We start from the raw sequence: 24,439 nt of genomic DNA, 5'->3' as shown, positions 1-24,439 counted from the left end.
AGTGAAAGGGATGGAATCCAGATTGGAGGAGGTCAAGGAGAGAATTAGAGAAGAGGGAATGGAGACAATGGGTGGAGGCAACTCGCTCAAGGAGGTTGGAAAGGAATGGTAAGAGAGAGACTGAGCCCTCCCTTTTCCTCTACTCCTCCTCCCGTCCCCATCGCCCCTACTCCCTCCCTCTGCTCTACCCCCATCCCCTCCCTACAGCACTTGAATATATTTGTACCTATTTATTGCTCGGTTTATTTATGAATGATATGCATTTATCTATGGTTCTATTTAACTATTTTGATGGTATTGATACCTGTCTACTTGTTTTGTTCTGTTGTCTGTCTCCCCCCTTTTAGACTGTGAGCCCATTATTGGGCAGGGATTGTCTCTGCTGCCGAATTGTACATTCCAAACGCTTAGTACAGTACTCTGCACATAGCGCTCAATAAATACAATTGAATGAATGAATGAAATACAAGAGTTATTGTTACTATTATTGATCATAATAAATCCTGATTCTTTACCTTGTCTCTTTGTGGGTGTAGCACCAGTTATCTTTCCAGGAGAGAAAAAGGGCCCCAGCTTTCAAAATTTCACTCGAGTAAGGATAGAGAGTACAAATGGGAAGCAAATATTAGCCATGTGACTCCTTAATGTTCTAACCATAACCTGCCCATCTAATAGGCGCCACTGTAATTGGAGGATATAGGGGTAAAGCCTAGGACTCTGACATTGTTTCTGGTCACAATTCCAACAGACAGGTCTATAATTTCTCTCCAAAGTGACATTAATGATTGGGCTTACCAGGGTTAAAGGGGTAGAAAGTGGTGACCACAGATTTCTCATTCATTCGGAACTTAAGGCATTGAAGTTTAGTTTAATGTGCAGGCAAAGAAAAGGAGGAAAACTCAACTGGTTCCATTCATTCAATCATATTTATTGAGTGCTTACTGTATGCACCAGCACTATACTAAGCGCTTGGAAAGTACAATGGGCAACAGATAGAGGACAATCCCTACCCAACAACTTGCTCACATTCTAGAAGGAGAGATAGACAACAAACAAAACAAGTAGAGAGGCATCAATAGCAACAAACTAGTTCCAAAGAAAACACTCCATTAAATAGGCAAGCTTTAAATACACACAATCTACTAAGAGTCAAGGCCAATTCCTTAGCTAGTCATGTTCGAGCATGTATACTCACAAATCAACTTGGACCAGGACTTTCTGGGGGGCTGCCAGTATGTCCCAGGAAGAGACACACCTGCTAAAGGTCCCTTGTTGAAGTGAAAGACTCTTCCAGCTTGCTGAATGCCTCTCCTTCCAATCAATCAATCATCATAATTATTAAGCGCTCACATGTTCAGGGCACTATATTAGGCACTTGGGAGAAGTCAGTATAACAAGCTGTAGACATGTCCCCTGTTCCAAAAGAGTTACAGAGTAAAAGAGGAAACAGACGTTTTCGTTAAATAATTGTTATGGCTATGTCCGTAAGTGCTGTGGGGTTGAGGTGGCGATGGTGAATAAAATGTGCAAATTCAAGTGCAAGGGAGATACAGAAGGGAGTGAGAGAAAGGGAATTAGGGATTAGTCAGGAACCCTCTTGGAGGAGATGTGCTTTTTAGGTTTTGAAGGTGGAGAGAGGTATCGTCTATCGGGATACGGAGGGACGAGGGTGTTCCAGGCCAGAGGCAGGATGCAGGCGAGAGGTCGACGATGAGGTAGAGGAGACTGAGGTACAGTGAGTAGGTTGGCATTAGAAGACCAAGTGTATGGGCCGGATTGTGTAGGAAACTGCGAGGTAAGGTAGGAGGGGCAAGGTGATTGAGTGCTTTAGGTATGATCAAGGAGTTTCTGTTTGTTGCAGAAAGGGATGGACAACTACTGGAATTTGTTGAGAAGAGGGGGCAACATGAACTGAACGGATCTGCAGAAAAATGATCTGGCAGCAGAACAAGTGTGGATTGAGTGGGGAGAGACAGGATGCAGGGAAATCAGCAAGGAGGCTGAGGCAAGGAATCATTTATTCATTCATTCAATCATATTTATTGAGCACTTACTGTGTGTAGAGCACACATAATCAAGGAGGGATAGGATAAAAAGCTTGTTGGTTGATGTGGTAGCAGTTTGAATAGAGAGGAAAGGGCAGTTTTAGCGATGACATGAAGGTTGAACTGAAAGGATTTGGTGACAGATTAAATACTTGGGTTGAATGAGAGAGATGAGTCAAGGATAATGCCAAGGTTACGGGCTTGTGAGGCATGGAAAATGGTGGTGCTATCTACAGGATTGGGAAAGTCAGGGGAGGCCACGGTTTGGGTGCAAATATAAGAAGTTCTATTTTGGGCACCTTAAGTTAAGTTTGAAGTGTAAAGGATATTTTGAGTAGAGCTGTCCTGAGGCAGAAGGAAATATGAGACTGCAGAGAAGGAGCGAGATAGGGGCTGGAGATGTAAATTTGGGGAATCACCCACCTAAATGTGCTAAGGGAGCAAATCAGTTCTCCAAGGGAGTGGGTGTAGATGGAAAATAGAAGGGGACCCAAAACTGAGTCTTGAGGAACTCCCACATCTGGGGAGGGGGAGGGGGTTAGGGAGAGGCAGAGGAGGAGCCAGAAAAGAGAATGATAACGAGTGGCCAGAGAAAGAGAACCAGGAGAGGACAGTGTCAGTGAATCCAAGGTTGGATCACGTTTCCAGGGGAAGGGGTGGTTGATAGTGTCTACAGCAGCCGAGAGGTGGAGGGGGATCAGGATGGAGTAGAAAGCCCTTGGATTTGCAAGAGGAAGATCACTGGTGACCTTTCAGAGGGCATTTCCATGGAGTGAAGGGGAAGGAAGCCAGATTGGAGGGAGTCAGGAGAGCACTGGAGGAGAGGAACTGAGACAGCAAGTGTAGGCAACTCGCTCAAGGAGTTTGGAGGGGAATGGCAGGAGGAAGATGGGGCAATAACTGGAGGGAGCCATGGAGCCAAGGGAGGTTTTGTTAGGGTAGAGGAGACACAAGCATGTTTGAAAGCAGTGGGAAGAAGCCAATAGAGAGCAAAACAGAGAATGTGTTTATCGTTGTACTGTACTCTCCCAAGCACTTAGTACAGTGCTCTGCACACAGTAAGCATCAATTAAATACGTTTGAATGAGTGAATACAGTTGGAGATCAATTAATCAATCAATGAATTGCATTTACTGGGAGCTCACTGTACTAAGCACTTGGGAGAGTACTATATAAGCATAACAGGCATACTCCCTGCCTACAAGGAGCTTACAGTCTAGAAGGCTATGGCGGTCAGGGAGGGAAGAAAGAAGGGGGTAAGTGCTTTGATAAGTGAGACAGGATGGGGGATGGATTTTGAGAGGAGGCAAGGGATCACTGAGATATCGCCGAGAAAGATGGGAGAGGTTGAAGAGAGGGGCAAGGAGGAGGGAGGACAGGAGAGAAGCAGGGAGATTTTAGGGAGATCGTACCTGAATGGTTTCGAGTTTCTCAATAAAGTATCTGGCCATTAGGGTCCAAGAGATAAGGGAGTCAGGGGACAGATGTTTGAGGAGGGAGCTAAACATTTGAAACAGCCGGTGATGCCAATGGGCATGGGAGTCACACCCATGATTGAGGGAAAAGGGGACCTCTGGCTTCGGGAAAAGGACTTACCGACAGCGGGTGATATGAGAAGAAGTTTCTTCCCTCTGACCCAGGTCCCCTTCCAGAGCAATAATAATAATAATAATAATAATTACGGCATTTGTTAAGCATTTACTATGTGCTAAGCAGTGTTCTAAGCACTGGGGTAGACACAAGGTAATCGTCTCGTCCCACGTGGGGCTCACAGTCTCAATCCCCATTTTACAAATGAGGTAAATTAAAATGACTTGCCAAGGTCACACAGCCGACTAGCGGCGGCGTAGCTGGGATTACATTGACTCATCCTCTGACTCCCAAACCCATGCTCTTGCCACTGAGCCATCTGAAGTAGGGGTGCGTCAACAGAGGCAGGAAGAAGGAGAAGGGGGAGGGCGTGGCAGAGGGAATAGGAGGTGGAAGCGAATGGGCGGTGGAAGGAGAAGAGAGAGGGATCGAGGGAAGAAAGAGCATCGGAAAATCCTTGTCCAAAAACTAGTAATGCTCCAGTCATATTCTAATCCCTGAAAGCCTCCTCCAGTTGGCATTAGGGCCACCACAAGCCGCCGGACCCGGGGGTGGAAACAGTAACAGAGGCATAGTTTAATGGAGAGAGCATGGGCCTGGGAGTCAGAAGGACCTGACTTCTAACCTGGGCTCTGCCACTTGCCCCCAATGTGACTTTATGCCCCCATTGTGACTAATTTGCCTCTGCCTCAGTTACCTCATCTGGAAAATGGAGATTAAAACCGTGAGTCCCATTTGAGACATAGGGACTTTGTCCGACCTGATTAGTTTATATCTGGAGAAGCAGCATGGCTCAGTGGAAAGAGCACGGGCTTGGGAGCCAGAGGTCATGGGTTCTACTCCAGGTTCTGCCACTCATCAGCTGCGTGACTTTGAGCAAGTCACATCACTTCTCTGGGCCTCAGTGACCTCATCTGTCAAATGCGGATGAAGACTGTGAGCCCCACATGGGACAACCTGCTTACCTTGTATCTATACCAGCGCTCGGAATAGTGCTTGGCACATAGAAAGCGCTTAACAGATACCATCATCATCATCATCATCATCATCATCATCATCATCATCATCATTATTATATCTACTCCAGTGCTTAGCACAGTGACTGGCGCACAGTAAGCAACTAACAAATGCCATTAAAAGAAGGAAAGTCAAAGAAATCTCCGGCTCCAGTCAGTGAGCAGATGATGCCGGCCCCTGATTCTTTAGTCTATGTGCACCTGAGGCAGCCCACACACCCAGGTGCCACCCTTAGACAAAAGTGAACACTTTTGGAAAGTTTACACTCTTCAAGTGACTCGTGTTTGGAGGGGGAAAAAGGCAGTTATGTCGCCCATGCTGCTTGGTTTTCTACTGCTTTCCCCATGAGTTTCCTCTCCTTTAACCCCCACAACAGCTCCACCCTTCCCCATATCGGACATCCACAGGGCTCCCTCCACCGCCTCCGAGATATTTGGACCACGAGCCCCAGGACACTCCTTGCCGCTAGCCTTCTGATTTTAATCTGATAGACCCATAGTCAAGTCAACATCCGACCCTGGTCATCACCCGCTTATTAATAATATATTATTGTATCATATTACTACATTACTGCTATCACATGTTATTGTTAATTGTTATCAGTGCTGCCACCTGATCTTATTTCACGTGGTCTTATTTCACCATGTCCTTCCAAGCCCCCTCCTCCCATCTGCCCCTCCCAATCCTCACCTTCCCCTTCCCCTCTCCTGCCCAGCCCTTTACCCCACTCTCTTCTGCTTCTTACCCCCTCCCCTCTCTCGCCCTAGAATCCCACTTTACCAGCGCCACCCCTCATTCCCCTCTCCTTGCGCTCTTCCCCACCAAACCCCCTACTCCCACCCCCTTCCCTTCCCTCTTCCCTGCCCACGCCCCATCCCAGTCCTCCTCTCCCATCACCACCCCTCATCCCCCTCTCCCCGCCCAGGTCCCCACATTCCATTCCCATCCCAAACCCTCCCCTCTCCCCGCTCCCCTTCCCCCTCCCTCCTACCGCCCGACAGCTTGCTGCTCTAGTGTGGCCTTTGGAATCCCCGCTCCATTATAAGTGAACTACCTTTCCCTCCTGACCTTTTCCTTTCTCACGTCTCCTCCTCCTCTCCCCTGAAGGACACGGCCTCCTTCGCCTCTCTCTCCAGCGGACGGGCCTCTCCCTTCTCCCACTCCCGCAGACTCCACTGGGAAAAGAGAGGGCGTTGCATCCTTCTCGCACCCCCAGTTGCTGCTATCCGCCACTATCCCTCCCCCCCCACCTCCTTTCCCTCCTTTTGAAGGCCCATTTATTCGCCTCTACCAACCCCTCCAGTTTTCTGTACCTGGTTATTCGACCGCCCCCTGGGGTCCCACTCCAACTTTCTTTAACCCACCTTGACTCCTGTCTCATCTTCCCTATCTGCTTACTCCTTATACTTATCTGCTTACTCTTGATCCTCGGAGGACTTCAACATCCACATGGATGTACCTCGGTGACTCCTCTGCCGCCCACCTTGCTATCACTCCTTGACTCTGCCAACCTCCTGCTCCACCACACCTCGCCCACTCACTAACTTACATCTCCACCCTCACCAACTCTGAATTCCTTCTCTCGGCCATAACCTTCTCACCTGCCTCCTCTCTCACACTCCCTCCCCCTGCAAATCTGTATTACTCCCCCACAGAGATCTCCACCTCTCTCGATCCCATCCATCTCTTCCAAAACATCTCAGCCCACCTTGCCTCCCTATCCTCTCTTCCCACTCTCGATGATCAGGTTTACCGCTCTCAACTCTACCTCTCTATTCATCTCAACTCACTCGCCCCCCTTTCCCTCCGCCACCTCGCTTCCACTAACCCGCAGCCCTGGATCTCAGCCTCTGTCCGCCTCCTTCACTCTTATGCTTGAGCTACTGAGTGCTGCTGGAGAAGATCTAAGCACCAAGCCAACCTTATTCACTTCAAATCTATCCTTTCCTGCCTTAACTCTGCCCTCTCCTCTGGCAGGCAAAATTGCTCTTCTTCCCTCTTTGACGCTCATGCCCATCACCTCCGCCAATTGTTCCGGACTAGCTCTGTTCCTCCCCCTCCCCTAGCCCTCACCCGCAATGATCTGTCCACCTAATTCATCACGAAAATTAATACAATCAAGTCTGAGTTCACCAAAGTCACTCCCCCTTCTCCTTCGTCCCCACCCCCACCCGCTCCCAGCCCTTTTCCCCACTTTCCCATCCTTCCTGCATATCCTCAGAGGAGATCTCCTCCCTCCTCACAAGTGGCCACTCCCTACACCTGTGCTTTGGACCCCATTTCCGCTCATCTTAAAAAAATATATCTCCCCTTCCCTCCTCCCCTCCTTGACTTGTATCTTTAACCACTCACTCCTCCAATGGCTTCTTCCCCTCTGCCTTCAAACATGCCCATATCTCCCTCAAACTAAACAAACCCTCTCTCGACCGCACTTCCCCTTCCAGTTATCATCATATCTCCTCCTACCCTTCCTTTCCAACTCCTAGAACGAGTCATCTACACTCGCTTCCTTGAATTCCTCAACTCAACTCTCCCATGGACCCCTCCAATCTGGCTTCCGTCCCCTCCACTCTACCGAGACTGCTCTCTCAAAGGTCACCCATGACCTCCTTCTTGCCAAATCCAATGGCTCCTACTCTATCCTAATCCTCCTCGACTTCTCAGGTGTCTTTGACACTGTCGACCATCCCCTTCTTCGACCATCCCCTTCTCCTCCACACCTTATCTCACCTTGGCTTCACGGACTCCGTCCTCTCCTGGTTCTCCTCGAATCTTTCTGGCCATTCATTCTCGGTCTCCGTCACGGGCTCCTCCTCGCCCTCTCATCCACTAACTGTAGAGGTTCCTCATGGGTCAGTTCTTGGCCCTCTTCTGTTCTCCATCTATACTCACTCTCTTGCTGAACTCATTCACTCCCATGGCTTCAACTATCATCTCTATGCAGATAACACAAATCTACAACTCCTCCCCTGTTCTCTCCTCCTCCCTTCAGGCTTGTATCTCCTCCTGCTTCCAGGACATCTCCACTTGGATGTCTGCTGCCACCCTAAAACTCAACCTGTTTAAAACTGAGCTCCTTATCTTCTCTCCCAAACCCTGTCCTCTCCCTGACTTCCCTGTCACTGTGGATGGCACAACCATCCTTCCCTTCTCACAGGCCTGCAACCTTGGTGTCAACCTTGACTCAGCTCTCTCATTCACCCACACATCCAATCTATCACCAACACCTGCCAGTCTCACCTTTACAATATCGCCAAGATCCGCCCTTTCCTCTCCATCTAATAGCTATCGTGCTCGTACAAGCTCTCATAATATCCCCGACTTGGATGATTGTGTTAGCCTCCTCTCTGATCTCCCTTCCTCCTATCTCTCCCCACTCCAGTCTATTCTTCATTCCCGCTGCCCGGATCATCTTCTTGCAGAAACGCTCTGGCATGTCACTCCCCTCATTAAAACCTCCAGTGGTTGCCTATCAACCTCTGCACGAAACAGAAACTCCTCAGTCTGGGCTTCAAAGCTCTCCATCACCTTGCCCCCTCGTTCCTCACCTCCCTCTCTCTTTCTACTCTTCTACTTTCTAAGTACTTTCCACTCTTTCTACTGCCACCCCGTATGCTCTGGTCCTCTGTCGCTCACCTCCTCACTGTCCCCCGTTCACGCTTATCCCGCCGTCGACCCCTGGCTCACGTTCTACCGCTGTCCTCGGAATGCCCTCCCTCCTCACGTCTGCCAAACAAATTCCCTTCCCCTCTTCAAAGCCCTAATGAGAGCTCACCTCCTCCAAGAGGCCTTCCCAGACCTAGCGCCCCCCCTTTTCCCTCTGCTCCCCATCCACCCTCTGCTCCTCTCCTTCCCCTCCCCTTAGTTGAGCCCCCTTTCCCTTTGCTCCCTACCCTCCCTCTGCTCCTCCCTCTTCCCCCTTCCCCTCCCCTCAGCACTGTGCTTATTTGTATATATTATTTATTACCCTATTCACTTGTTAATGAGGTGTACATCCCCTGATTCTATTTATCATGATAATAGATCTTGTTTTTGTTTTGTTCTGTTTTGTTCTGCTGTCTGTCTTCCCCGATTAGACTGTGAACCCGTCATTGGGCAGGGATTGTTTCTATCTGTTGCCGAATTGTACATTCCAAGCGCTGAGTACAGTGATCTGCACATAGTAAGCGCTCAATGAATACCATTGAATAAATGCATTTATTTTCAATTTGGTACCATACTGGTAGGCAAGCCCGCATAAATGGCTACTGCAAGCGGAAGAGAAAGAAGGGCGGGAAGAAAAAGAGTGTGTAAGAGAGAGTAAGGAGGAGGAGGAGGAGAGGAGAGGAGAGAGGGTGCAGCGAGGTCCCCGTCCGCAGGGCAGGGAGTCTCCGAAAAGGCTCCCGGGGAAGGGGGAGGCTCCGCCCGCCCAGACCGTCCCAACCCGCACCCGAGCCCGGCCTCTCTCTCGCGCGCCCCCACCCCCGCGCGCGCCCCTTGCGCCCCCGTGCGCCCCCCAACGGCTGCTCCAGGATGCGTTCCCCGGGTAACGTCACCCCCCCCCCAGTCTCCTAGCAACCAGCAGCCGCCGCGATGTCCCTCGGAGACCCCGGCCGCAGTTGGACTCCCGGGCATCCCCGGCTCCGCTCCACCTTGGTAACCTCGGCCGGCGGCGGGCGCCCCCCAGCCTCGCCGGATCCCCACCCTGTCTGCGGGGGAGGGAGAAAGGAAAGGAGGAGGGGGCCGGGATGGGGCCGGCCCTGGCTGCGAGCGGCAGCTTGGGCGGCTCGGCTTGTCGTTCTAATAGTGATAATAAGAATAATTGATAAAGACATCGGTTAAGCGCTTACTCTGTGCCAAGCACTCTTCTAAGCACTGAGGCAGTGGGGTGGATTACAAAGTAATGAGGTTGTCCCACATGGGGCTCACGGTCTTCATCCCCATTTTCCAGATGAGGTCACTGAAGCCCAGAGAATAATAATAATAATGTTGGTATTTGTTAAGCGCTTACTATGTGCCGAGTACTGTTCTAAGCGCTGGGTAGTTACAGGGTAATCAGGTTGTCCCACGTGAGGCTCATAGTTAATCCCCATATTACAGATGAGGTAACTGAGGCACATAGAAGTTAGGTGACTTGCTCACAGTCATACAGCTGACAAGTGGCCTAAGCCGGGATCGAATTCATAACCTCTGACTCCCAAGCCTGTGCTCTTTCCACTGAGCCACGCTGCTTCTCCGTGGTATTTCTCAAGCGCTGACGGCGCCACCCCACCCTGCTTTAAGCGCCTAGGTCTGTTCGAGGGGAATGAGGTTGTCCCACCGGGGGCTCATGGCTTTTATCCCCATTTTCCAGAAGAGGTCACTGAGGGCCACAGAGAAGTCAGGCGGCTCGCCTGAGGTCACATAGCAGACGAGTGGCGGAGCGGGGAGGAGAATCCACGTTCCCCGACTCCCGACCCGGGCTCTTGCCACTGAGCCAGCGCAGCTGAGCCGGAGAAACCCCGGAACCCACAACTGCCACCGCTCATCATCACCCAATGGGCCTCGCATAACCCATACTGGCTAAAAAGTTCGACCCCAGGTCCCCGAGCTTTAAGCATTCCCTTCTTCATAAGATCTCATTTCTTCTATTTCTGAGCTTACCTTTGCTCATTGTCTATCACTGCTAAATTGAAGGCACGAATTTGATCTGACCTAGGAAGCTTTCCTCGTGCTAAACTGTGGTTAACTCCCCAAGTCAGTGGTAGAGCGGGAAGGAAAGACTAAGCAAACTCCACCGAAGCGCAGAAACGAGGATACTACACATAGAGAAATTACTGAAAGATGTAATGATAATGAGGTGCGTGTGCGTGTGCGTATGTATAAACACACCAATTTGCAAGGTGTACAGTCCTAAATATCTGTCAAAATATTCTTATTTAAATGATAGAAAATCTGCTTCCCCCAGAGCCGAATTCCCTATTTCTCATCGACCCGATGTCTCGTAGGATCTGATTGATCAATGTGTGGTCTCTTCCAAAATTGTGACTACAGTGTTCTAGGAGGTTTTACTGAATCTGGAAGACAGTGAGGCTCCCTGACTAAAGTTAAATCATGTTTTCATGAGAATAGGACTGAGATGTCTTTGCAACGAACAGTTTATTCTCAAATTGGAGAAAAAGGAAAGTGTTTATCCCCCAACAAGTTCTTTTGTTTAATTAACTTTCACTGCTGTGTTTCATCTGTTATAGAGAGGGTCTGATTCAGCCCTAAAGAGGATTCTGTCCTACAGAGGTGTTGTTGGAGCTATGGTGATAAGGGCAGATGGTAAATATATTTCAATTCTGTTTCAAGGTCTAAAGTGTAACTTCATAGATGTATATTATACCAGGCCTGAAGAAAAAAAAGTAACCTTGTAAATACTTTAATATCAAGGAACTGTTCTCTATATTTTGAGTTTAACAAGTTATGGTATTATGCAAAATTAATGACAATAATAATAATAATAATGGTATTTGTTCAGCGCTACTCTGTGCCAAGCACTGTTCTAAGCTCTGGGATGGGGGGTGGGAGGATTACAAGGTGATCAGTTTGTCCCACGTGGGGCTCACAGGCTTAATCCCTATTTACAGATGAGGGAAATGAGGCACAGAGAAGTGAAGTGACTTGCCCAAAGTCACATGGCTGAGGGTGCAGAGTCGGGGATTAGAACCATGACCTCTGACTCCCATGCCCTTGGTTCTTCTAAAAAGCCTAAATGCAATTCCAACCCCCAGTCTTTTTGTTTGTAACTATTTAAAAAGGGGGAAATGCTTGAGTGATGATCATTCTTATGGCTGTTGGTTTCACTCCTGAATTTGAAGAGCGTACCCTGGGAATTCTGGGCATGTCTGGGGATTCTAAGTCTAGGAATAACATTTATATTGCCTACGTTATATGCTTACTAATTAGAAGAGTGTGGCTTAGTGGATAGAGCAGGGGCCAGAAGGACCTGGCTTCTAATCGTGGCTCCACCGCTTGTTTGTCATGTGTGACCCTGGGCAAGTCAATTCACTTCTCTATGCCTCCGGGACCTCATCTGTAGAATGGGGATTGAGACTGTGAGGCCCTGATTAACTTTTATCTATCCCAGTGTTCAGTGCTTGGCACAGCATTAAGTGCTTGACAAGGACCATAATGAGTTTCAGAAACAGATAATGGACCGAGAGATAATAATTGACTCCACCCTGAATTCTGATGCCAGTGTAGAAAGTTGCCAACATACTGTCACCTATGTACTTAAGCCCTCTCCCACCCCATCACCCCATGGCAGTTATGTCTTTAAATCCGGTTGTTTCCCCTACCTGCTAATTGATTTCAGTTTCAGGGCCTCCCGTTACACTCTAAGCTCCTTGAGGGCGGGGACTATGTCAGTTTTCATTAACAGATGAGGAGAGTGAGGGGCAGAGAAATCGAGTGACTTGTCCGAGGTCATCCAGCGGACAGGTGGCAGAGCCAGGATTAGAACCAGGACCTTCTGACTCCCAGGACTGTGCTCTCTCCAGATCTGCCTGTTCCTCTTCTGGAGCCCCCTTTGCTCCATCCCAGCTCCTCCACTTCCATCCCTCCTCCGGACACCCCTAACCATTACTGTACATGGCAAAATTGAGGGTAATCATCACCCTGTTCCTTCAAGCATCCTGGGACTACTGTTGGAGAACTGAGCTAGGTGGAACGGCGGCATCTAGTGGACCAGTGGACCATAATGACATTTCTTCAGGTCCTCCGATTTTACACACGAGAGTTGAGTTGGTAATCAACTTCCTTTCTGAAGGTCCTACTTGTTCTGGCTTCAGTATTTATCAGTCAACCACTGGTATTTCTTGAGGACCTAGCGTGTGCAGAGCAGTGTACCGAGTACTTGGGAGAGGCCAATACAGTAGGAAGACACAATCCCTGCCCTCCAGGAGCTCTTCCCCGGCACTTCTGTACATATGTGGTTTGGCTCTGGGAGGCCCAGGAAAGAGAGTGTGGCTGTTCCATCTCATCCCATCATTCATTCAATCATTCAGTCATATTTACTGAGCGCTTACTGTGTGCAGAGCACTGTACTAAGCACTTGGAAAGTACAGTTCCGCAACAGATAGTGACAATCCCTACCCAGCAATGGGCTCACAGTCTAGAAGGGGGGAGACAGATGACAAAACCAAACCAAGCAAGTAGACAGGCATCAGTAGCATCGATATAAATGAATAGAATTATAGAGATATACACATCATTGATTAAATAGAATAATAAATATTTACATATATAGACAAGTGCTATGGGATGGGGAGGGTGGTAGAGCAGAGGTGGGGGGAGGTTGAGGGGGAGGGCAGGAGGAGCAGAGGAAAAGGGGGGCTCAGTCTGGGAAGGTCTCCCAGAGGAGGATAGGGCTCTGAACGGGGGAAGTGTGCTAGTTTGGCGGAAGTGAGGAGGGAGGGCATTCCAGGCCAGAGGTGGGATGTGGGCCAGGGATCGACAACGGGACAGGTGAGAAAGAGGCACCCTGAGGAGGTTGGCACCAGAGGAGCAAAGTGTGCGGGCTGGGCTGAAGAAGGAGAGAAGAGAGGTGAGGTAGGAGGGGGCAAGGTGATAGAGAGCTTTGAAGCCAAGAGTGAGGATTTGTCCATCACCACTCCTGCAAGGACAAATCAAGTGCAGTCTTCACCCTGCCACCCTAAATTCAAGTCCCGTGTCAATCAGGAACTTTATATTGGGGCTCTCAGTTGCCGAAGAGGCCATAGTGGCTTTTTGCAACACTCTTGTTGTCCACGCAGCCATACTGAGGAGTACACTGTTCAACCCAGTGGAGCAGGGGACCAAAAAAAACCCAACACTCTACCTACCTTTGGATTTTGTTCAGCACCTTTTCAGCCAGGCACAAGGATAAAACATCACTATGAGTAGCTGGTCTTTGACTATGAAGAATAGCTATCTCTGTGTGAATGACCAAATTAACTACATTTTAGTGCCAATTAATGCAGATCATTTAACGCCATTTTGAACAGATACTTCCAAGAGTCTTCTTGGTGACTTAACTTGATTTCTATATATTTTCTGGCATGTGTAGTATGGTGCATTAGAGTTATTAAGTATAAGAACTTAATAATGTTTTGTGGTGATGATTGCTAACAACAGACTAATAAGAATAATAATGTATTTGTTAAGTGCTTACTATGTGCCAAGCGCTGTACTTACTATGTGCCAGGCATTGTACTAGACGCTGGGGTGGTTACAAGCAAATCGAGTTGGACACAGTACCTGCTCCCACATGGGGTTCACAGTCTCAATCCCCTTTTTACAGATGAGGTAACTGAGGCCCAGTGAAGTGACTTGCCAAGGTCGCACAGCAGACAAGTGGTGAAGCCAGAATTAGAACCACAGGACCTCCTGACTCCCGGGGCCATGCTCTGTCCACTATTCCATGCTCCCTTCTCTATTACATAAACTCTAAGATGTTATAATCTAGGTTTATCTTTCTAAAGATTTTCTAATAAATCCTAATATGAAATTTAAATTTTGTGAGAGAAGCTACTTAATGAATAGATAATATTTCATTTGTGGGTTTTCATTTGAATGTGCTTTTTAGCATGCAAAGATGATCTGTGGCAATTAACAGTATGTTTTGTATCCACTTTTATTTTTATAGGCATTCCAATTAAAACAAGCCTAAATAACGCTACAACAGCTTCAATATGCAAGGCATCTTCAACACCTTATAGAACTAGCAGGATATGCTGTGAAAGAATTTAATCCTCAAGATGCCCTAACCCTTCTAAGGATTAAAACAGAGAAATATGAAATCCTGGTGATCCCAGGTAATTTAATATTTCAAGCGACTTTTTTGTAACTTTTAAAAAAACCCACATTCTTATACATTCGGTGTTAACTGCTGTTTCGAAGCATATCGAACAGCTATTTCAGATTTAAGTTGAACAAAGCCAAAAATGTTAAGTGAAACATCTCCCTTGGTTTTCAATTTTGATGGCTGGGTGAAATGGATGCAACAACACTACTGAAGACCTCTACAGTCTTTTCAGTCCTCTAGACTGAAAAGCTTGTTTCAGGCAGGGAACATGTCTACTGACTCTATTGAATTGTACTCTCCAAAGGTCTTAGTAGAGTGCTCTGCACACAGAAAGCACTCAATAAATGCCACTGACTGACTGGAAGAATGGCACTCCGGCCCAGATCATCACCCTGAAACCTCGCTTGGCACATATCATCTTTCTCCTCCAAACCAGTGGGGCCTAGTGGAATAAGCACAGATCAGGGAGTCCGGAGACCCGGGTTCTAATTCCGGCTCTGCCATTTGCCTGTAAGGTAAATTACTCCCCTTTTCTGGGCCGCAGTTTTCCCGTACGTTCCCTGCTCGGATTATTTGCTCCACCCAAGCCCACCTCCAACCTGTGCTCTCAACTCAGCTCACTCATACCATCCCTGCAATCAAGAGCTCCCTTCTCCCCCTGACCCCTGCCCTGAAATCCACCAGACCTTAATCTTCCTCACCTTTGAAGGCCTCTTAAAATCCCAACTTTTACAGCAATACTTACCTGGGTAATTCCCCCTACCCTGAATGTAGCAACCCATCATCTGCGTCTAGGGTTCTGTGTTTATTTTTAGTCAACTCCCTTTACGATCTAGGTATTATCCATTGAAAACATAATTCACTTTCTACTAATATTCTTATAAAACATTCACTTTATTTATTCTGATTCCCTTGTCAGTCTCCTTCCCTAGAGTGTAAGCTTCTTGTGAGCAGGGAAGATGGAAGAGAAGGAAGAGGAAAGAGAAGAGCTGTGAGAAAGGGAAGGAAGAACTTTGCAAAGGTCATGGCCAGTGGTTTCTATTTACTCTGAAAGAAGTTGGCGAGATCAGCAGGACTTGGGGAGAGAGGCAGTGGGAACACTGGAGGCTTCAAGAAGGAGTTGAAGGTTGGCAGTAGTCGGTGGGGCTGTAGGTGTGGAGTCAGTGAGCGAGGAATAAAATAGTTGCTGAGCAGAAGAGTGAGCTGAAATAGAGCAGGTCAGAGTGAATTCCCAGGGTCAGAAGTTAGCCTGGTGCCTGAGTTTTCACCAGCTGGCATCAGCTGCCCAAGCCCAGAAATGGGGAAAATGGACAGTAAGGGTGATCCAAGGCAGGGGGTTGATGGTGCAAAAGTGACAGAGGGACAACAGAGCCAGGAAGTTATTTGGGGGTGAGGGAGGTGTTGAGGAGGTGGATGGGAGAAATATGACAGCTTGGGACAGGATGAGTGGGTCTGGAGCCCAGAGGTCATGGATTTTTTGGCTGGGGGTGAGGGAGGGGGCAAGATGACAGGTTAGAACACTAAGGTTAGAGATGGGGCATTGTCTAGAGATGCTATTGAACCTGTATCTGGCTGAGAGGTGGAGTTAGGTGAGCAATCAGCAAAGTTGAGTAGAGTGAGGAAGTGGGTGGCCAGGAGGTTCAGAGCAAACTCCACATGGAGATTGAAGTTCCCAAACACAGCGAAGAAGAAAAGCGTGAGAGTAGGAAGGAGGGAAAGGTGACAAAATTGGGCTAGAAGGCATAGGTGGGGCCAGGAGAGAGATAGAGAAGAGCTCGCACCACAGAAGGCAGGTGGTGTGTACTTCCCCCACACCGTGGAAGGCAGAGGGTGCATGCACTCTTCGGGAGTCGATTTTCGAAGTAGAAAAAGAAGATTCAGGGACACTCCCTCACATTCCCAACAAGAGCAATCAAGCAGGCGGTACGCAATCCAGGGCTTTGCAGTTGCATCAGGCTGTGTTAAGTAATGAGGTTGATCGTATCTGTGAGTGGAAAGTAAATTTACTCCTTTTAAGAGTTTCTTCAAATTGTATTCCAGTTCACAAAATGCCATCTCGGGAGGTTATCGTTCAATAGCAAAATCTGTATCTGTGTCTTTGTGTTGTCTTGTCATTATCATTCAGTCACTGGTATTTATTGAGTGCTTACGTTGTGCAGTGCACTCTTCTAAGCCCTTGAGAGAATAGAGTGCAACAGAGTTGGTAGACCCAGTCCCTGCCCACAGAGAGCTTACCGCCTAGAGGAGGAGACAAACATGAATATAAATAAATAAATTATGGCTATGAAGATAAATGCTGAGGGGCTAAGTGTAGGGTGTATACCAAGAGCTCCAAGGGTTCAGAACCAAATGTGTAGATGATGGGAGAGGGGAGAGGGAGTCAGGGAAAAGAGGGCTTAGTCGGGGCAGGTCTCTTGAAGGAGATGCAATTTTAATAAGGCTTTGAAGGTGGGGAGAGTGGAGGTGTGACATATATGGAAGGGGAAGGAGTTCCAGGCCAGAGGAGGTCATGGGAAAGGGGTTGGCAACGAGATTGACAAGGTCAAGGCACAGTGGGCAAGCGGGCACTAGAGGAGCAAAGCATGCGGGCTGAACTGTAGTAGATTAGTGAGATAAGGTAGGAGGGGGGAAAATTGATTAAGTGCTTTAAAGCTGATGGTAAGGAGTTTCTGTTTGATACAGAGGTGGATGGACAACCACTGGAAGTTCGTGAGGAGTGGGGAAACATGGGCCAAATAGGTTTTTTTAGAAAAACGATCTGGGCAGCAGAGTGAAGTGTGGACTGGAGTGGGGAGAGACAGGAGGCAGGGAGGTCAGTGACGAGGCAGATGCTTGAGAGGATAAGTGCTGTAAGCAATGTGTTAGCAGTTTGGATGGTTAGGAAAGGACAGGTTTTACTAATGTTGTGAAGGTAGAACTGACAGGATTTGGTGACAAAATGAACACGTGGGTTAAATGAGAGAGAGAAATTGCCATTGTTATGGGCTTGTGAGATAGGGAGGATAGTAGGTGATGGGAAAGATGAGGGGGTGGGCAGGATTTGGGTGGGAAGGTGAAAAATTTAGTTTTAGACATGTTTAGTTTGAGGCGTCAGTGGGACGAGCAGGTAGAGAGATTTCTTGAAGGCCAGAGGAAATGCAAGCCTCCAGAGAAGGAGAGAAATCAGGGCCGGAGAGGAAGGGTTGGATATTATCTGCATAGGGGTGGTAGTTGAAGCTGTGGGAGCAAATGAGTCCTCCAAGGGAGTGGGTTTAGATGAAGAATAGAAGGGGACCCAGAACTGAACCTTGAGGGACCCCAACTGTCAGAGGCAGAGGAGCGGCCTGCATAAGAGACCAAGAAGAAGCCGTCAGAGTGATAGGAACAGAACCAGGAGAGGACATTGTCAGTAAAGCCAAAGTTAGCCAACATTTCCTGGGGAAGGGGGTGGTCCACAGTGTTGAAGGTAGCTGAGGTCAGGGAGGATTAAGATGGAGTAGAGGCCCTCAGATTTGGCAAGAAGAAGGTCACTGATGATGTTAGAGAGGTCAGTTTCCATGGAGTGAAGGGGCTGGAAACCAGGGAAGCAGCATTGTCTATGGAAAGAGAACGGACCTGGGAGCAAGAGGGCCTGGGTTCTAATCGCAGCTCTGCCACTTTTTTATGGTATTTGTTGAGTACTTACTATGTGTCAAGCAATGTTCTAAGCACCAAGGTAGGTACAAGTTACTTAGGTGGGTCACAGTCCCTGTCCTCATGGGGCTCGCAAGCTAAGTAGGGGGGCTCAGAGCCTTGGATCAGTCACTTAACTTCTATATGCCTCAGTTTCCTCACCTGTAAGTAGCAGTCTCCCTCCTACTTAGACTGTGAGCCTCATATGGGACAGGGACTGTATCTGGCCTGGTTAACTGTATCTACCCCAGTGCTTAGAACAGTGTGTAAGACATAATAGGTGCTTAACAAGTACCATAAAAAAAAACCTAGATCAGAGGGGATGACAGAAGAGAATCGGTGGAGAGAAATGGCGACGGGGCTGGAGACATTTCTCCCCAGGAGTTTGAAGATTTATGATTCTTATCCATGGGAGATGGGGTGATAACTGGAGGGAGTTGTGGGGTCAAGGGAGGGTTGGTCATTTCAATCTTTCCTCATGTCCTTATTCCCCACCCCACTGCTCCTCTTTTAGATTGGGAGCCCCTGAGGTCCAGGGACTCTGTCTAATGAATCCCCTATTGAACCCTTCCCCAGGGCTAAATTCAATACTTTTCCCACTGGAGGCACTCCAAAAGTACCCTTAAATGAATGAAAGATCAGCCCAGTAGAATTAGGAGGTGCAGTCTTAAATTATGTTTCCCCAAGAGCCAGTAGATATTTTGAAAAATAAAGAACCAATACATGAGGCGTGAGTGTTAAGTACTTTAACATTTGTCTTTCATTCATTCAATCATATTTATTAATAATAATAATAATGTTGGTATCTGTTAAGCGCTTACTATGTGCAGCGCACTGTTCTAAGCGCTGGGGTAAACACAGGGAAATCAGGTTGTCCCACGTGGGGCTCACAGTCTTCATCCCCATTTTACAGATGAGGGAACTGAGGCACAGAGAAGTTAAGTGACTTACCCACAGTCACAAAGCTGACAAGTGGCAGAGCTGGGATTCGAACTCATGACATCTGACTCCAAAGCCCCTGCTCTTTCCACTGAGCCACGCTGCACTGTGTGCAGAGCACTGTACTGAGCTCTTGGAAAGTACAATTCAGCAACAAATTGAGACCATCCCTGCCCCACAGGCTCACAGTCTAGAAGGGGGGAGCAGACATCAGAACAAGTAAACAGGCCTTAATAGCATCAGTATCAAAAAATAGAATTATAGATATAAACACATTATTAATAAAATAAATAGAATTATAGATATGTATGTAAGTGCTGTGGGGTGGGGAGGAGGTTAGAGCAGAGAAAGAAAGTGGGAGCGATGGGGAGGGGAGGGGAAGCAGAGGAAAAAGGGGGCTTAGTCCAGAAAGGCCTCATGGAGGAGGTGAGCTTTTAGTGGGACTTTGAAGAGGGGAAGTGTGCTAGTTTGGAGAATTTGAGGAGGGAGGGAATTCCAGGCCAGAGATAGGACCTGGGCCAGGAATCGATGGTGAGACAGGAGAGAATGAGGGACAGTGAGAAGGTTAGCGGCAGAGGAACAGAGTGTGTAAGCTGGGATGTAGAAGGCGAGACAGGAGGTGAGGTAGGAGAGGGCAAGGTGTTGGAGAGCTTTGAAGCCAATAGTGAGGAGTTTTTGCTTGCTATGGAGGTGGACAGGTAATCACTGGAGATTTTTGAGGAGGAAGGGTGACATGCCCAGAAGTTTTCTGTAAAAAGGTAATCCGGGCAGCAGAGTGAAATATAGGCTGAAGCGGGGAGAGACAGGAGGTTGGGAAAATCAGAAAGGAGGCTGATGCAGTAATCCAGTCGGGATATTACAAGAGCTTGTACCAGCAAGGTAGCAGTTTGGATGGAGAGGAAAGGGCGGATCTTGGCGATTTGTGAAGATGAAACTGGCAGGTTTTGGTGATGGATTGGATATGTGGGGTGAATAAGAGAGTGAAGTCTAGGATGACCCCAAGGTTGTGGGCTTGTGAGACAGGAAGGATGGTAGTGCCGTCCACGGTGACAGAAAAGTCAGGGAGAGGACAGGGTTTGGAAGGGAAGATAAGGAGCTCAGTTTTAGACATGCTGAGTTTTAGGTGGCAGGCGGACATCCAGGTGGAGATGTCCTGAAGGCAGAAGGACGTGCGAGCCTGGAGGGAGGGAGGGAGAGAGAGCAGGGGAGGAGATGTAGATTTGGGTATCATCCGCGTAGATGTATGTTCTGAATTTATATTCTTTATGCTTAGTGTAACCTGTTGACATACAGGTGCATTTTGCTCTCCTTTTATGGATCGGATTCCGTATTTCAAAGACTGATAAATAAAGTCGATCTCAATCGATCTTCTTAAAAATTCCATTTTGTGCGTAAACAAAATGAAATTGGTTCCCAAACATTCATCTTTAACTCTACGTAATTAGAAAATGCAGTTGGGAAATATTTTAACCATAAATTTATGTTTTTAAATAACCCTGAACTAATAGGTGTGTATTTTTCCATTGAAACGAATAAGTAAAGTAAGCTCATTGTGGGCAAGGAATATGTCTGCTTTTTGTTGTGTTGTTATCTAAGTGTCCACTAAGTGCTGTGCTTTGCACACAGTAAGCGCTCAATAAATATGATTGAATGAATGAATGAAAGCCTGATCCTCTGCCTCAAACATGGGACAAGTACAACTTTTCTGTGACTTTTAATTCATTCTCAGTGGAATTGGATTCAACTTCTTTAATGCCATCATTAAGGATGATATGATTAAGAGTCTGCAGTTTTAGCATTCAACAAATTATTTTCTCCCTTTCTGGTGTGGGAAAACAAACTCACCCTCCTAAACTGCAGAGAAGTGCCCGTCGTCCATCTGGAACCAGAGATGGTGCCTAATTCTCATCCATATTGTACTTTTTCCCCGGGCTTTGCCCACAGTAGGCCCTTAATAGGTGCTCTTACTACTACCATCCCTCTCCCTTCCTGACTGGCCCCCCAACATTGCCTGGCTGTGCTTACTTGTTCAACCTGACAGCCAAGCTCCTCTGAGCAGCATATTGTCGGGAGCCAGGGAGAATTCCAACTGACTCACAAAGAAAGCCCCACCCTTCTCTTTTCCTTTCCTGTCACAACTCACGCCACTTTCTGTTGCCCACTAAGAACAAATTTCACAGACTGCAGCAGAATGGGTGAGTAGGGGTCTCAGGGAGAGGGGAGGGAAGGAAACCTTCCCCTTTACTGTATACATCCAGAGGGACTGTAATATCGAACTGCTTTCTCTGATCTTCTTAGATGGTGAGCTCCTTGGGGGCCAGAGACCGTATCTCTATACACAGTAGGGTAAACAGTAGATGCTTAATCAATGCTATTACTGCTGACCATTTATGGCAACTCATGCTCTTCCACACAGTGACTGGACTGAGAGAATCTGCCAGCATTTTTGGAGTATCAAAAGCAATGAAAATGAGGGGTTTTTTTTCATTTTTCAACTTGGATTTTTTGAAGTTGAGCTGATGCTTCTTTCATTTTTTTTCCACAGCCAAGGAATATCTTCTTGCCGTTCTTCAGGATCCATACGAATAGACCTTCTGCTGTCTATTCTGATCTTGCATTTTTGAAACTATACTTTGATAAAGGCTCAAGTTTTCAATGTGGGCCTTACTGAATTTACTAGTATATTGAGATTGTCTTTACTAAAATTGTCTCTAGCACAGCTTCTTAGTTTTTGTTTCTGGTTGTATTTTAGAACTAAGCTTTAGCAAGATAGAATAAAATCTGATGTGACTCACCAAGTTTAATGACTAATGTAATAAAAATGAATCTGTGAAAAATGCTCCCTGAAGGTGTTTCTGCTTAACTCCTTCTACGTGCTGAGAGACAAGGAGGCAAAAGAGACGACAGCACCTTCATCTGCAAATATGAAGTACAGCAACCAAACAAGAGGTCACCTTTTTGTGTGTCCAATGTGGCTGGCACTGTGGATCCTGCATAGTCCTTTTCAGCCACACGCACGCCCCCCCGTCCTCTCTTCCCACTCTCAATGATCAGGTTACCGTTCTCAACTCCACCCTCTCTACTCCTCTCGACCCTCGCCCCCCTTTCCCTCCGCTGCTCTCGCTCCATTAACCCACAGCCTTGGGTCACTGCCTCTGTCCGCCTCCTACGCTCCTATGCTCGAGCTGCCGAGTGCTGCTGGTGAAGGTCCAAGCACCAAGCCAACCTTATCCATTTCAAATTTATCCTTTCAGGCCTTAACTCTGCCCTCTCCTCTGCCAGGCAAAACTTCTTTTCTTCCCTCACTGACACCCATGCCCATCACCCCCACCAATTGTTCCGGACCTTTAATTCTCTCATCAGGCCCCCTGTTCCTCCCCCTCCCCCATCCCTCACTCCCAATGATCTGGCCACCTACTTCATCACGAAAATTTACACAATCAGGTCTGAGCTTCCCAAAGTGACCCCTCCCCCTCCTGCCTCCCCCTCTCAACCCTCTCCCCTATTTTCCCATCCTTCCCTGCAGTATCCTCAGAGGAGATCTCCCTCCTCGCAAGTGCCACCCCCTCCACCTGTGCCTCGGACCCCATTCCCACTCACCTTATAAAAACCATCGCCCCTGCCCGCCTCCCCTCCTTAACTTCTATCTTTAACTGCTCCACTCTCCAATGGCTTCTTCCCCTCTGCCTTCAAACATGCCCATGTCTCCCCCATCCTAAAAAACCCCTCTCTCGACCCCACTTCCCCTTCCAGTTATCGCCCTATCTCCCTACTACCCTTCCTTTCCAAGCCCCTAAAACAAGTCGTCTACACTCGCTGCTTTGAATTCCTTAACTCCCATTCTCTCCTGGACCCCCTCCAATCTGGCTTCCGTCCCCTCCACTCTACCGAGACTGCTCTCTCTGAGGTCACCCATGACCTCCTTCTTGCCAAATCCAGTGGCGCCTACTCTATCCTAATCTTCCCTGACCTCCCAGCTGCCTTTGACACTGTTGACCATCCCCTTCTCCTCCACCCCTTATCTCACCTAGGCTTCACTTACTCAATCCTCTCCTGGTTCTCCTCTTATCTCTCTGGCCGTTCATTCTCGATCTCCTTTGCAGGCTCCTCCTCTCCCTCCCATCCTCTAACTGATGGGGTTTCTCAAGGGTCAGTTCTTGGCCCTCTTCTGTTCTCCATATACACTCACTCCCTTGGTGAACTCATTTACTCTCACGGCTTCAACTATCATCTCTGTGCAAATGACACACAGATCTACATCTCTGCCCCTGTCCTCTCCCCCTCCCTTTAGGCTCGTATCTCCTCCTGCTTCCAAGACGTCTCTACCTGGATGTTTGCCCGCCACCTAAAACTCAACATGTCCAAAACTGAGCTCCCCATCTTCCCTCCCAAGCCCTGTCCTCTTCCTGGCTTCTCTATCACCGTGGATGGTACGACCATCCTTCCCATCTCTCAAGCCTGCAACCTTGGTGTCATCCTTGACTCAGCTTTTTCATTCACCCCACACATCCAATCTGTCACCAAGGCCTGCCAGTCTCACCTTTATAATGTCGCCAAGGTCCACCCTTTCCTCTCCATCCAAATGGCTATCTTACTGGTACAGGCTCTCATAATATCCCGACTGGATTATTGTGTCAGCCTTCTCTCTGATCTCCCTTCCTCCTGTCTCTCCCCACTCCAGTCTATTCTTCATTCCGCTGCCCGGATCCTCTTCCAGCAGAAACTCTCTGGGCATGTAACTCCCCTTCTTAAAAACCTCCAGTGGTTGCCTATCGACCTCCGCATGAAACAAAAACTTCTCACTCTAGGCTTCAAGGCTATCCATCACCTTGCCCCCTCCTACCTCTGCTCCCTTCTCTCTTTCTACTGCCCACCCTGCGCGCTCCGCTCCTCTGCCACCCACCTCCTCACCGTCCCCCGTTCTCACCTATCCCGCCATCGATCCCGGGCCACATCCTCCCGTGGTCCTGGAATGCCCTCCCTCCTCACCTCCGCCAAACTAATTCTCTTCCCTTCTTCAAAGCCCTACTGAGAGCTCACCTCCTCCAAGAGGCCTTCCCAGACTGAGCTTCCCCTTTTCCCTCTGCTCCCTCTGCTCCCCCTCTACCCCTCGTTCACCTCCTCTCAGCTAAGCCCTCTTTTCCCCTCTTTACCTCTGCTCCTCCCCTTCCCCCTTCCCCTCCCCTCAGCACTGTGCTCGTCCACTCCACTGTATATATTTTCATTACTCTATTTATTTTGTTAATGAGATGTACATCACCTTGATTCTATTTATTACTATTGTTTTAATGAGATGTTCATCCCCTTGATTCTATTTATTGCTATTGCTTTTGTCTGTCTGCCTCCCCCGATTGGACCATAAGCCTGTCAAAGGGCAGGGACTGTCTCTATCTGTTACCGATTTGTACAT

General features: G+C 48.0%; 1 long non-coding RNA gene across 1 annotated transcript; it reads left to right on the top strand.

Moving 5' to 3' along the window:
* Positions 1-9,194: 9,194 nt before the first annotated feature.
* Positions 9,195-21,873, top strand: LOC114814680. The gene is made up of 4 exons (XR_003762458.2): positions 9,195-9,287; positions 10,862-10,937; positions 14,281-14,449; positions 21,575-21,873. It is a non-coding gene; the product is annotated as an uncharacterized LOC114814680 (long non-coding RNA).
* Positions 21,874-24,439: the final 2,566 nt, after the last annotated feature.

Source organism: Ornithorhynchus anatinus, chromosome 10 (genome assembly GCF_004115215.2).
Source record: "Ornithorhynchus anatinus isolate Pmale09 chromosome 10, mOrnAna1.pri.v4, whole genome shotgun sequence".
NCBI lineage: Eukaryota > Metazoa > Chordata > Mammalia > Monotremata > Ornithorhynchidae > Ornithorhynchus > Ornithorhynchus anatinus.
This window is presented reverse-complemented; position numbering and strand designations above follow the sequence as displayed.